The sequence below is a fragment of the Vombatus ursinus genome, unplaced genomic scaffold (genome assembly GCF_900497805.2).
Source record: "Vombatus ursinus unplaced genomic scaffold, bare-nosed wombat genome assembly UNPS02015012.1, whole genome shotgun sequence".
In the NCBI taxonomy this organism is placed as follows: domain Eukaryota; kingdom Metazoa; phylum Chordata; class Mammalia; order Diprotodontia; family Vombatidae; genus Vombatus; species Vombatus ursinus.
The window spans coordinates 688,153-701,918 of record NW_020954790.1 but is presented as its reverse complement, the minus strand read 5'-3'; the positions used below and the strand labels follow the sequence as shown (position 1 = coordinate 701,918).

General features: G+C 49.0%; 1 pseudogene; it reads left to right on the top strand.

Moving 5' to 3' along the window:
* LOC114030807 overlaps positions 1 to 13,766 on the top strand; it is a 31,816-nt pseudogene that overhangs the window by 16,751 nt on the left and 1,299 nt on the right.

Here is a 13,766-nt window from a genome sequence, read left to right as displayed (position 1 = left end):
GAGGTGAAATGCATCAGAGATGCTGCAGAGGTGAAATGGACCAGAGATGTAGCAGAGGTCCATTGGAAAGGCCTTGATGCCATGTTGGATGGGGGAGGTGAAAGAGTGAAGAATCTAGGATGACTCTTAGGTTGGGAGCCTCAGGGACTGGGAAGATGGTAGTGCCCTCCACAGTAATGAGAAAGGTAGGAGGGGGGAGGGTTAAGTCAGTCAGTAAACATTTATTAAGCACCTACTATGTGCTGGGCATTGTGCCAAGCCCTTTATAACCTTGGGGTTATAAAGAAAGGCAAAAGACAGTCCTTGCCATCAGGAGCTCACAATATGTTGGGGGAAAAAGTGAATTCAGTTTTGGATGTATTGAGTTCAAGACATCTAACAGAACATTCACTTTGAGATATCTAATAGTTGGAGGTGTGAGTCTAGTGGTTAAGAAAGAGGTAAGGGTTGGATAAGTAGATCCCAGAGTCATCTGTGGTGATAAATAAATTCATGGGAGCTGATGAGGTCACTAAACACAGTAGTTTAGAGAGAGAAGAGAAAAGGGCCCAGGACAGAGGCTTTTGGCAGTGCTCTCAGTTAATGGGCATGACCCACATGAAGATCTGGACGAAGAAGGAGTAGTCAGGTAGCAGGAGAACCAGGAGAGAGGGGTGACAGGAAAACTAGAGATAAAAGAGAATCCAGGAGACGAGGGTGACAGACAGCGTCAAAGGCTGCAGAAAATCCAAGGAGACAAGGCTATTCTCTCCCCTTTAGCTGTCCTGCCAGCTTCCTCCTCTTCCCAGGACGGTAGAAATTGTGGTCTGTTGTGAGCGCAAGTGTATTTGGTCTTGCAGGCCTCTGTGACGTTCCAGGACGTGGCCGTGGACTTCACGGCGGAGGAGTGGGGGCGGCTGGCCCCTCCTCAGAAGGAGCTGTACCGGAGCGTGATGCTGGAGAACTACCAGAACCTGGTGTGCCTGGGTGAGGAGGGCCGCCCCTGGGACCCGGGATGTCCGCTGGGGAGGGCCTCAAGTGTTGGGCTGGTCTTGGGTGGCCTCAGAGGCGAGAGATCCTTGGGACCCAGAGACGGGACACTTGGCGCTTCCTGACCCCAGGTGCATCTGGAGCCTGGCAGCCTGATTAAGTCAGCCTCCACTCTCTGCCCCATCTGGTCCAAGAACCTGCCCTCTCAGCAGGAAGTGGGTCCCATGAAGCCATTTTCTCTCTGACCCCTTATCCATTTTGGAAAGGCTGTCACTCAGTGGTCTTTCCTCCTGCCCTTGGGGTCTTCCTGGTGTGCCCCCCTGCTCCTCCAGAGACAGGAGCTAGGATTGACCCGGAGGCGGGAGGCCGTCTGTCCTGAGCCTTTCTCTGTGTCCAATGGGCAGGACTGGCTACTTCCACACCAGAGGTGATTGTCCAGCTGGAGCGAGGGGAGGCACCGTGGAGGCCTGAGGGAGGTGGTCCTGGAATCCACCCTCCAGGTGAGTGATTCAGGCCAGGCGGGAGCATCAGTTTTGGGACCTTCAGGGTGCTGGGGCATCTCCCCAGGCTTAAGGAAAGGGGTGCCCCAGGGAGGGCAGATGTTCTCTTTCCCCTGTCTTCAAGGCTGAGTACCTGCAGCCAGGCTCGCACATCCCCTTCCTCATCTGCAGATAAATCACACACTCATCCTGGATGTCTGCTTCCGTACTGCATTCCGATGCTTTTCCTCGACAAGCTTGTGGTCAGTGTGGCCCTTTACAGCTGTCTTTGTTCTGGGCTCTTCCCATAAGCCTTCCCATTCTCCTTTGTGGGAGTGACCAGAGCACCTACAGCCCCCTACCCCCGCTCCCAGCAGGGCGCAGGATGAGGGAGCCGGTGGGGATGGCAGCCCCTTGGGGGCGGGGGCTGGCCTTTTCTCCCCGGTGGATTTTTATTAAAGGCCGTGAATTTCCAAGTCATCCATCCCTCTCTCTTCCTTAGCCTCGCACATCTTTACCACCCAGTCAGGCCCCACACCATCTGCCAGGACTAGTTTCTTTATGTAGTTGAAATCCATTTCAGTAATTTTATTCTTTCTTTGGTGGTGGTGTCACAGGTGTGCAGACGGGGTTTTTTCATCTGGGCTTGCAAAGGCATCGTCTGCTCCACTTGCTTTAAGTGACTTAGCTGCCGATTCACCTGGACGAGGCTGTCTGGATCCCCTGAGCAGGAGCGGCAGGAAGGGAGGCTTTCTCTAACTTAGGCCTCCTGGTGGATAACAGGCTTCCAAACCTCAAACAGAAAAACATCTTGCCCTCTTTGGGAGAGAACGTTTTCTTTTCTTTTCCTTCAGTCTCTAGAGGTGAGAGTGATAGATGTGCGATATTTGTGCGAAAATTTCACTGAGTGAAATCCCAGGGCCTGTAACCCTCAAACCCACCTGGACTTTTTTTCATTTAGAAAAACATTCCAACCTCCACCTTTCCTCTTCTCGCACTCTCTCTTTGCATTCCCTACTTGGTTGGGATTAGGAATACAAAGGTAGTCAATAAATGTTTATTAAGCACCTACTGTGTGCCAGGCACTGGGCTAAGCGCTGGGTATGCAGAAAGAGGCAAAAAAATGGTTCCCCCCCCCCCAAGGAGCACTTAGCTTTGACATTTTCAGCAGAACAATCCCCTTTCCTCCTTGATCTTAACACTCGTCTCCCACCTAAAGTTAGGTCACAGGGTCAGCTGAAGTTCCTGTTTGTTGCATCAGAATTGGCTGTTTTACTCCTTGGAATTTGTAAAAGGTCCCACGTAGTGGCCGGGATTGTTGACCATTTAGATCAACAGAGCTCGGCAAGGGTGGTGTTAGACCGGCCCTTCCTGGGACTTGTTCCCGGTTTGCTGGAAGCCTGAGAAGGCTTTTTCTTTACATCTCATTGATTAGAACCATTGACCACTCCACAGCAGAGTTCTGTCATTATTGGGCCAGGAAATACAGAGGATCTGTTCAGGAAGACTGATTACTCAGGTCAGGATTGAGGCTGCCGTCCGCTCTCCACCGTCAGCGATGGGAGTCCTGCTGGAGGCTACTTTAGCTTAGAAACAGGCGGAGATTTAGACAGGGGAGGCTCCAGACGGTCTGGTGACCACGGGCCGACGTGCAGGCGGGGCAGCTCTCTATCTGCCTGCTGATGGTAAGGAAAGGGTGCCGGCTTCAGAAGAGTCCAGAGCAGACCTCCCCTCCCTCAGGGGGATCATCGTCTGTCCTCGGGTGGCCCACCGCTGGCCCCAGCGGCCTTCCTCACCTGGCATCCACCGCAGCCGACTCGCCGTCTTCTCTTCCCGCTCTGCTCCTTGGTGACCCTCGTGACCTCGTTCTTCTCAGATGTGGTGGTCTGCGCCCATCGGGCTCCTTTTGGGTGGACGTTGGGTTCCTTGTTTTATTGCCATCTGGTCAGCCCAGTGGCTCCCCGTCACTTTCGGGATCAATGTGAAGTCCTCTGTTTGGCCCCTTCCTGCATTTCTGGACTTCGCTGCCTTCCCCTCACTGACTCCAGCTCTGACTCACCTGCTGATCTTTAGATGTGGGACCCCATCTGCTGCCCCTGTGCCTTTGTCCCGGCTGTGCCTCCTGCCTGGAATGCCCCTCCCCCACAACTGGCTCAGGAAATCCTGCCTCAGACTTGCTGTTGGTGACGCTGGGCAAGGCGCTTCACCTCTACCTCAGTCTTCTCAGATGTAAAATGGGAAACCCAGTAACTTACCTGCCAGAGTTGTGAAGCATTTAGCACAGTGCCTGGCACATAGTAGGGCCTCAACAAATGCTTGTTCCTTCCCCCATAACTCCTCATTGGTCTTTTATCTTCTCAGTCAGCCATCAGTGAGCATTTGTTAAGGCCCTACTATGTGCCGGGCACCAAGCTGGGTGCCACAGAGTAAGCATAGAAAGCAAGATGCCCGTCCAGGGTCTGGACAGCGGTGATGGCAGGGAAGGTTCTGACCTGGCGGAGCGTGAGCCTCGAGGGAGCGAAGGGATGGCAGGGAGGGAGAGCGCTCCAGGCCTGGAGAACGGCCAGGGCAAAGACCTGGAAATGGGGAGCCACATGTGTCAGGAAGAGTGATTGGGCAAGGAAGGGCGCGAGGTATAGGGAGGGTCTGGGGGGGGAGGGGTGAAGCAGCATTCTGTATCTGGTCCTGGGGCAGGAGGGAGCCTCTGGAGTTTACAGAGCAGGAGGTGACGCGGTCAATCGGCGTTGTAGGAGAATCACTCTGGAGTGGTGGCTGACTGGAGGATGGACCAGAGGGGAGAGAGCCTGGAGGCAGGCAGACCCCCGACCCCAGCAGCTCCTGCAGCAGTCCAGGCGTGAGGCGAGAGGGCCTGCAGAGGAGGGGGTGGCGTATTGGTGAGATGACATTAAGCCAAGAGGAGGAGTTGAGGATGACGCCAGGGCTGTGAAGCTCAGCCCCTGGGAGGGTGACCGCCTCTCTGACATTGATAGGGAAGTTGGGAAAGAGGGAGGGGTCGTCGTTGAATATCGCTTGTCAATGGCTGTTTGTTTCCCACTCTTTTTTAAGAACTCATACCTTATTTTTTAAATTAACGAGCATTTTTTTATCTCTCCCCCATTGGAAAAAAAAGGAAAAACCAAATCCTAGCAACAGTATTGTCAAGGCAAACCGTTCCCTGTTGGCCATGCGAGGAAGTGGGCTTGTGTCTCACTGCTGCCCTCCTGGGGGATGCCCGGGGTCTGGGCATCGGTGACCCTCGTGAGGATTTTGTGTAGACGGGACAGTCGGCACACCCGTATTCTCAGTAACTGTTTCGCTGTCATGAAGGTCCCTCTGTTCTGTCCCCCTCCTCCTTCCTTCTGTCGGCATCCTCCCCTTCTGGGATGGGGGAGGGCTGTCTTCCCACTGGATCCCGACCTGCTGCTTCTCCCCTCTGGGTTCCCTCCAGTGCCAGTGCTGTCTCCCCTGTAGCACCTCAGGGCTTGTTGGTTAGGGTCCAAGGGGAGTCGTTCGGGCCTGGATAGAGGAGACGGCTCCACAGCCTGACTCACACGGGTCTCTTCCATTGGGCTGGTTTGTGGTCCCACCACCATTTTGTGCATCACTGCTCTGGGCAAGGCTTTGCCTGGCTGTGTTGCCAGGCTTTCTTTGGACTGGTTTTGGGTCCCCCCCCACCCTGCTTTTCTCTGCTTTTTGAGATGCTAGGGCTCTCATTCGCCTGCCATCCTTCTTTGTAATGTTACAAACGAGTTTACATTCTAATCCCTGTTTCCTTTGGCAGCCCCTTCCGTCCGTTTGGTAACTACGTCAGAGGCTGGCTGCCCAAATCGTTCTCTGGATTTTCGTGGCCCCTTGTTGTGGCCTTTACTTTATGCTGGTTAAACTTCTGAAGCGCACGTCACATCGTGGTTCTTTGTTGGTTTTGTGCTTTATTTCAGCTGTTAAAGTGACTCTGGGCGTGAGTTGTTTGGTTATGCGCCACACCTCCTCCTCCTCCTCCTGGTATTTGGTTACTTCAGATCTTTGGTCTGACACATTAGGAGCCTGACTATTCACGGATCCAGATTAGCTCGCACAACAGGAACAAGTCTTTTCCTGTGACTGTATTTGCTGCTCATTCAGTGCCGGCCAATCCTTATCGCCAGAAAAGATGTCAGGATGGAGTCTTCAGTCTCTGGTTTCCTTCATTCCTTTCCACAGCTGTGTTGTCCAGTGGACCTTTTCTCCCTTTGTGCCGAAATCTCCAGGTATCAGTGTCCATTGATTTGGAGACCCTTCTCCAGGTCTTCTTAGGATTTCAGTCAGGAGTTAGGGAAAAAATGAAGGAATTGCTGAGTAGTAATGACGGTCTAGTGGAGATAGGATAACGTACGTTTGTAGAAGACCTACTTGTGTCACTTTCTCCAGGAATGTTTGGGAGTGTGTGTAGGCATGCAGAAAGTGATGGTGGGAATAATCCAGACCTGGAGTTCTGCAGGGTGTACCTGGAGATAGGACAAAGGACAAAGCATTGTAGGGTGGTAATGTTATGTGGGACAGGTCAATTGTAGAATCAACTGTGAAGACAGGGAAGTGAGGCCAGAGTGGGGCGGATGGCTCAGGAGAACTGAGGGGAGGGGAGACTAAAGGCCGTGCTGATGGCCGATGGGTTTAGGAGGGGTGAGGTAAAAGGAGAGGTGGAAAGAGGAGAGAAGACTTGCCTTGTTTGGGATCATGGAGGTGGAACAGCTGTGGGTGATGGCCATCACTGTGGCTGAGTGGGCGAAAGATGGAGGTCACAGGAGGTTGGTGAACTGGAAGGCTGGAATCTGACACGTGTGGTGAGACTCCACGCTTTACGGACAGCGGTTGGGTTAGTGAGGAAGATGGTCTGGCGCCGAATTTCCTGAGAAGGAGTTGAATAGAGGTGGGTAGAGCAGACCTCAGAGGAAGAGAGCTTTCTGCCTGATGGGGACAGAGGGCCAGTTTGGGGGTGGCAGTGATGATGAGGGAGAGCGCTTTCTCTTCCTGGCCCTGGGATCTGGGAACACGAGACAAGGAGCAGCTGGTCCTGCAGGCAGGTGCCAGGGATGCATGGTCTTCTGGGGAGAAAGAACCTGGAATGGTTTATCATGGGGCTCGTAATAATTTGGGAGGTTTTTTTTTTTCTCCTGACTGCCTTGTTTATGTGCTTTCAGCATCTATCCTTTGGGAAATATTTCATAATCTTAGAAATTTGCATCAATTTATTATAGCTCTTAGATGTTAGGTTTGAGCAGAAATATTCCAAAAAGAGGTTTTTATTGATAATGTTCTGTTTTTTACATCCCCTGCATTTCTTACTGCTTCCCTCACCCTACATCTTTGCAGCGAGTCGTCTCATCATAAACAAGGAAAAAACTCTGGCAAAGCTAATCTCCATCTTGAAAAAATCTGACACTGTCTGCAGTCTAAGCAGAGCCTGGAACAATGCCTGTTGGGTCTGTTACGGGAGAGGTCGATTCCTTTACTTACGTATTGGACCAGAGGCTTTCAAGGCCTCCTGCCCCCGGTTCTGGGCATGTCTGGATGCCCACTTCTGCGGGTGAGCAGAGGGAGGCGTCTTCTCAGATCCCTTTGGGGCCGCCTGTCGTCCCCTTTTCTCAGCATCCGATTTTGGGGGTTCTTTGTGTTTACACTGTTCTCGTTGTATATGTTGGTTTCTTGGTTCTACTTACTTCTCTTGTAAGTCTTCCCAGACTTGTCAATATTCAGTACGTCACTTCTTAAAGTATAGTAATCTTCCAGTAACGGACGGCAATTTGTTTAACCATTCCCTAGCTGATGAGCATCTATTTTGTTTCCAGCTTTTTCCTACCAAAAGTCACTTAACCCTGTTTACCTCAGTTTCCTCAACTGTAAAATGACTTGGCAAAGGAAATGGCAAACTCCTCCAGTATTTTTGCCAAGAAAACCCCAAATGAGGGGCGGCTAGGTGGCACAGTGGATAGAGCTCCGGCCTTGGAGTCAGGAGTACCTGAGTTCAGATCCAACCTCAGACACATGATACTCACTAGCTATGTGACCCTGGGCAAGTCACTTAACCCCAATTGCCTCAGCAAAAAGCAAAGAAAACAAACCAGAAACCCAAATGGGGTCCTGAAGAGTCAGACACGACTGAACAACAACAAAATAAACATTTAGCTATGTATGTAGCTCCTCTTTTTCCTTATTGACCTGTGGAATATATGCCTAACTGTGTGATCTTTGGGTCAAAGGGTATGGCCACCTTAGGTACTTTCTTTGCATTGTTCCAGATTTGTTTTCCAGAATGTAAGTACCAATATCCAGGTCTGCCAACAGTGTATTTTCAGTGTGTTTGTCTTTCCGTGGTTTCTCCAACACTGAGCCTTCCCATTGCCAATGTTTAACCAAAATACTGATGGCAAAGATTCTTTCTTCCTTAAGATTACAGACAGATTGCTTTTTAAATTCCCTTTTCTTCTCCCACCCCTCCCTTTTGATTCCCTTTTATCTTCTCGTCCATTTATTCTCGTTATCACTTGTCATCTGAAGAAGCCTACTGGCATCTTGACATCATTCTGGTTGAATCAAGCCCAGAAACATTTCAGAACCTTCTGGAAGAGAGTTGTAACCACCCCCAAGAGTTTGGTCTGACCGTTCCTACGGCGGATGAAGAGCGGTCATTGTCCTGATGGCGAATGACCTTCAGTTTCATAGACAGCCTCTCGTGCCTGTCCATCGGTATCCAGGATGGACAGAGCAACGGGACACTGCATCAGGCCCAGAATTAAGTACCAGAAGGAGAGGGTGTGGAACTGCCTTCAGGAAACTTCAGTGCTCCTTTAGTGACCTCAGGCTTCTTCTAGAGACAAAATCCGCCTTTTTAATAGCAGTGTTCTGCTGGTGAGAAGCAGCAAGACACAGGAAGGAAGGAAACAAGCGTTTAAGCACCTACTAAGTGTTGGGCACTGTACTAATCACTTGCAAATGTTTGATCTTCACCACACCCTGGGGAAAATATTCTTATCCCCATTTATTAGTTACGGAAACTGGGGCAGACAGGTTAAGTGACTTGCCCAGGGTCACACCTAGTAAGTCTCTGAGGTTGGATCTGAACTCAGGTCTTAGTGGATAGAGATGTAGCCTGAGGATCAGGAAGACCAGGGTTGATGTCCTGCTTCTGGTACATCCTGGGCAAATCACTGGAACTCAGGTGATCTAAGGCTATAGGTTGCTAACCAAGTACCAGCCTTTATTGGCTGAGGGAGGGTCCGCATTTGTCAGCCCCTGTGGTTTGTTTGTTTTGGCTAGGCAATGGGGTAAAGTGACTTGCCTAGGGTCACACAGCTCATAAGTGTCAAGCGTCTGAGGCCAGATTTGAACTCAGGTCCTCTTGACTCCAGGGCCGGTGCTCTATCCACTGCGCCACCTCGCTGCCCCTGTCCATCTCTGTGTTGATGAAAGGTCAGATTGAGACCCTATCCCTAGTCTGTGAGTGTTGATAGTTGCTGAGTACTGGAAAATGAGAGTCACCCAGAAGGGACCGGAGGCCTGTGGTGATGTGACCTGTCTACAACTCGTGACAAATTCGGACCTTTGAAGAAGAGGTGCAAAGGGTGTCATCAGGAAGGCATGTGGTTTAAAAAAAGATGGAGTGGTCACTTAAGGGATCACAGGGGGACCACCTGAGGGCTCCACCGTGATCTCACCACCTTAAGAGAAAGTGAGGGAAGTCCCAGCATGCTGGCTCTCTGGTGAACTTGGGGGATGCCGTGGAGGTGAGGTCTGTAGGTTGGGCATTCTCCAAGGGTTTGGTTTAACCATCCCCAAAGGAAGCACCAGATGGGTGAAGGGTGATCATTGGTCTGGCCTGCAGCTGGATGGACGGCTTATAACGCATCTCCATCAGAGCAAACATCCGGGATGCCCAAAGCAAGGGAACACTGCTAGCCCCCCGCAGAGCGATGGGAGGAGCGTGAGTGGCCTGGGGTCCGCATTACTGTGGGGAAGGGCTGCGGCAGCAAGAGCAAAGACCCGCTGGAGAGTGTATTCCATTCCTCGGCCAACTCCTCCCGTTCGAGTGGGGCCGTGTGTTTCACTCAGGTACTCATCCTTGCCCTGCAACACTGGGAAACAGATTACTCCATAATCAGGTCCTTTAACAAACGTCGCCTGTGGGCCACGTGCTGAGTATCTACAAATAACCCTGGGCCCTCCGGAGGGCAGAAGAGCAGCCCAGAAATGAGTTCAGACACACGAAGAAAATATCAAAATGCACGCCGCAAGTTTATGTCGTGACAGGTAGATTAACTGAATACAGGCAAAATTATTGCGTGGGGTGGCTGGAATCGATGCAGGATTGATTAGCAGTGTTTTCTTTCACTTTTTTTCAACTCTCAGTTATTCATCAGTGAGGAGGAAGGAGAATTTAGAATGAAAAAATCTTGAAATCACAAGGGTGGTTGGGTTAGCGATGAAATTTAGCTCATTACTGAATTCAGCAGTCTTGTCTCCATCGACCCAATCTTATTTCTGCTTCATAATCTGGCATCTACCAAACTTTCAGCTTTATTTCTTTTCTCTTTAAATTTCATTCTTATGCTTTTTTTTATATATATATATAACCTTTACTTCCAGATAGAAGGTGTCCCTCCCTTACCTACCTCAGGCCTTTCACAGCTATCACTGGGGGAAGATTATGAACAAAATAAGATATAGCAAAGATCACTAAAGAGAAAATAGACAGAAAATAGAAATCGGAAAGCTTGTGCATAAGCAAAATGCAGGGAGGATAGAAAGGGAAGATATTTAGGGAACCGTCTTTCTATCAGATATCTCTGATTAGGGTCTGATAGCCGAGATATCTAGAAATTTAACGCAGAGATTTAACTCCAAGAGGCATACTCCAGTGGACAAGGGATAAGGGATCAAAGGATATGAACAAAACCATTAACCGTATCAAAGATCCAAATTATTAACAACTAGAGAAATGCAGATCACGTGTTCTAGTCACATTGGCTTGTTCACTTTGACCAGTTCAACGCCTTCTCTGTCCCAGGGTGGTGGAGCTGCACTTTTTCCCTGTCACCGTCTCAAAGAACTCCCAGCTTTCTTCAGGGCACAGTTCAGGTGTTGGCTTCTACATAAGACCCTTCCCAGTCCCCACACTTATTAGCACTTCCACCCGCAGAGTTAGTTTGCATAAATATGCATATACTGATGCACCTTCTATTGTCCCAAGTCAAATGTAAGCTCCTTGAGGGCAGAGATGGTTTTGTTTTGGCCTTTTGCACACAGTAGGTGCTTTATTGATGTTTTAATGTAACCTCTGCTGAACTCTTCCCTTATACTTTAGTTTACTCTCGTGTGCAGGTAGGCTAATACGGCAGAAAAGCCACTGGGATTGATGGTGGGAGATGCCGATGGAGTCATTCTTTCCATGCTTTTTATGAGTATGTTAGCCACGTGATCTTGGGCACCTCGTTTCATCGCTGGGATTCGGTCTCCTCCTCGGCCATAAGATGGTGACCTTGTTGTTCTCTGCTCCTCATGTCATTTGAAGCAGCTTCTTTGGTCTTTGACGGCTCTGATTGTGAGCATATGTAGTCTACACCCCGCCTGACCTGTTGAACCTTCCCTGGAGGCCAAGAAGAAAACCCAGACACATTCCATCCAGACTCTTCCTGATGGGGTTTAGAATGTGCTGGCCTCATCATCTCCCCTCGGAGAGAGGAAGTCTGGGCAGACCCCTCCTCTGCAGCACCTTTGCTGTCCTCTCCTTTGCTCAGGGCTCATTCCCTTTTAGCAGCCTCTGACTTCTGTTACTTTTCTTAGTTCTGTTTTTTTCTGAAAAGCTGAAGTAGCCCCTGCAGCTTCCATTGAGGTGCCGTTCTTTAAGAGAACGTGCGAGACGGGCATGCCTCCTGGCACCAGGATTCATGGTGCAGCAGCAGAAGGCACATTGGGTCGGCTTTTGTTGAGACCCCAGCTTGGACTAGCACTGCCCCCCAGTGCCCATCTCACCGTCTGCAAGGGGCTTCTTTTCCTCATCAGCTAATACAGTAACTGACTTATTTACTGCAGAAGTTTGTGAGGATCATTGTGAAAGGTTCTTAAATAACTTGTGACCAATGAAAGTCTTCAAATGGATCCCAGAGCCTGAAGACACTTCAGAGGCAATCTGGGCCAAGGGCCTCAATTTAGAGATGAAGATACGGCCGAGAGTTTAAGGTCACTCAGCGTGGTGAGATTTGAACTCACGTCCTCTGCCCTGAGCCAGTGGTCTTTTCAACATACTGCACCGCCTCCCTTCTGCATCAGTTTTCAAGTCCCCTCTAGTAATGTAGATCAAAACCCAGCATTGCCTCTGTCCACTATGGCTGCTAGCCATGTCTTCCCGTGAATGCACCCTGTAGCTGTTCCTGCTGCATGCTGAAGGCCTTCCCTACTTTCTCTGGACATCTGAGGGGTACCACTGGAGCATTTGGGTCATCTGCCCCTCACTGCTTGCTCTTGATGTACTACCTGGTCATCTTTCCTTCCCGTCCTTGACTGGACTCTCTGAGTTATTCGTGCCTTCCCCTCAGGACGGTTTTTCATCTAATCTGCATAGATCTTGTATGTGCCAGTCACACACTTGCTTCTTCATTAGAATGTGAACTTCCTGAAGGCAGGGGCCGTTTGTGAACTGCCTTTGTTTTTATCCCCACTGCTCAGTGCAGTGTCTGTCACCTAGGAGGCACTTAAGAAATTCTTGTTGGCTGATTATTGAGTAATATCTTTTTATTCCTTAAAAGGGTTCCAAAAACCTTTCCTCATCACAACCCTACAAACATAATGGGTTTTTAATATTTCTCAATTTTAGTCAGTAAGCATGTTTTCTTTTAAATAGCATTCTCTTTTTTCCAATTACATGTAAAGACAATTTTTAACATTCATTTTTTAAATAAAATTTTGAGTTCCAAATTTTCTCCTTCCCTCCCTCCTCCCTAAAACAGTAATTTGATGTAGGTTATATATGTGCAGTCATGTAAAACATATCTCCATGTTAGTCATGTAGTGAAAGAAGAAACAGACCAAAAGGAAAAAAACAAAACAAAACATGAAAAATAGCAAATAAGTGAAAATAGTAGATTTCGATCTGCATCCAGACTCCATCGTTCTTTCTCTGGATGGGCTTAGCTTTTCCATCATGAGTCTTTTGGAATTGTCTTAGATCATTGCATTGCTGGGAAGAGCCAGGTCTCTCATAGGTGATCTTTGCATGATGTGACTGTTACCGTAGACAACCGTCTCCTGGTTCTGCTCACCTCACTCAGCATCAGTCCATACGAGTCTTTCCAGGTTTTTCTGAAGTCTGCCTGCTCATCGTTTCTTACAGCACAATAGTATTCCATTACATTCATACACCACACCTTGTTCAGCCCTTCCCCAATGGATGAGAATCCCTTCAATTTCCAATTCTTTGCCCCCACACAAAAGCTGTCAGGGTGCATTTATTGAGCACCTGCTATGCTGTGCTGGAAATACAAACAAAGGCAAAAAACACAGTCTCTGTCCTCAGGTAACTCATGTTTTATGCGTTTCAATCATTTTTCCTGATTGGTGAGACAGAAGACAGGACTATGTGTGCAGCAATAGGAAGAGGGGATATTTTACCTGTTTCTTATTTCTTTCAGATTGGGAGATTGGGCCTGAAAAGGAGGAATCAGTTACCAACGTGGGCCTTTCTCTGGAAGAACCATTTTCAGAAAGATTCATAAATAGTGATGTCTGTGTCTCCGAGTTGGGAGAAACCTGGGTATGTGCCACCAGGTTAGAAAGGCAGCGGAACAGTGAAGATACACCTGGAATAGTAAAAAATACCCCAAAGAGACCTCTTAATGAAGTGAGAGGCCGTGACCACACTCATTGTGCCAGAAGGGTGCATCTGGGACCGGTTCATTTTCCCCAACAAAGAATCTCGTTAGGAAATAGTCTCCCTAAGTGTGATACATATGGAAAGAGCTTCAGACTATACTCAGCCCTCAGAAACTGTAATAAAATATGCTCAAAAATTTTCCCGAAGTATAATGAGGGTGGGAAGTCCTTCAGTTATAATTCCAACCTCATTGAAAACCATAAACTGCATACTGAAGAAAAGCCTTATGAATGTCACGACTGTGGGAAGGCCTTCCGATGGAGCTCACATCTGGCTCAACATCAGATAACACACACTGGAGAGAAACCCTATGAATGTAAGGAATGTGGAAAGGCTTTTGGCTTAAGTACAGGACTGACTCGACATCAGAGAATTCACACTGGAGAGAAACCTTATGAATGTCATGAATGTGGGAA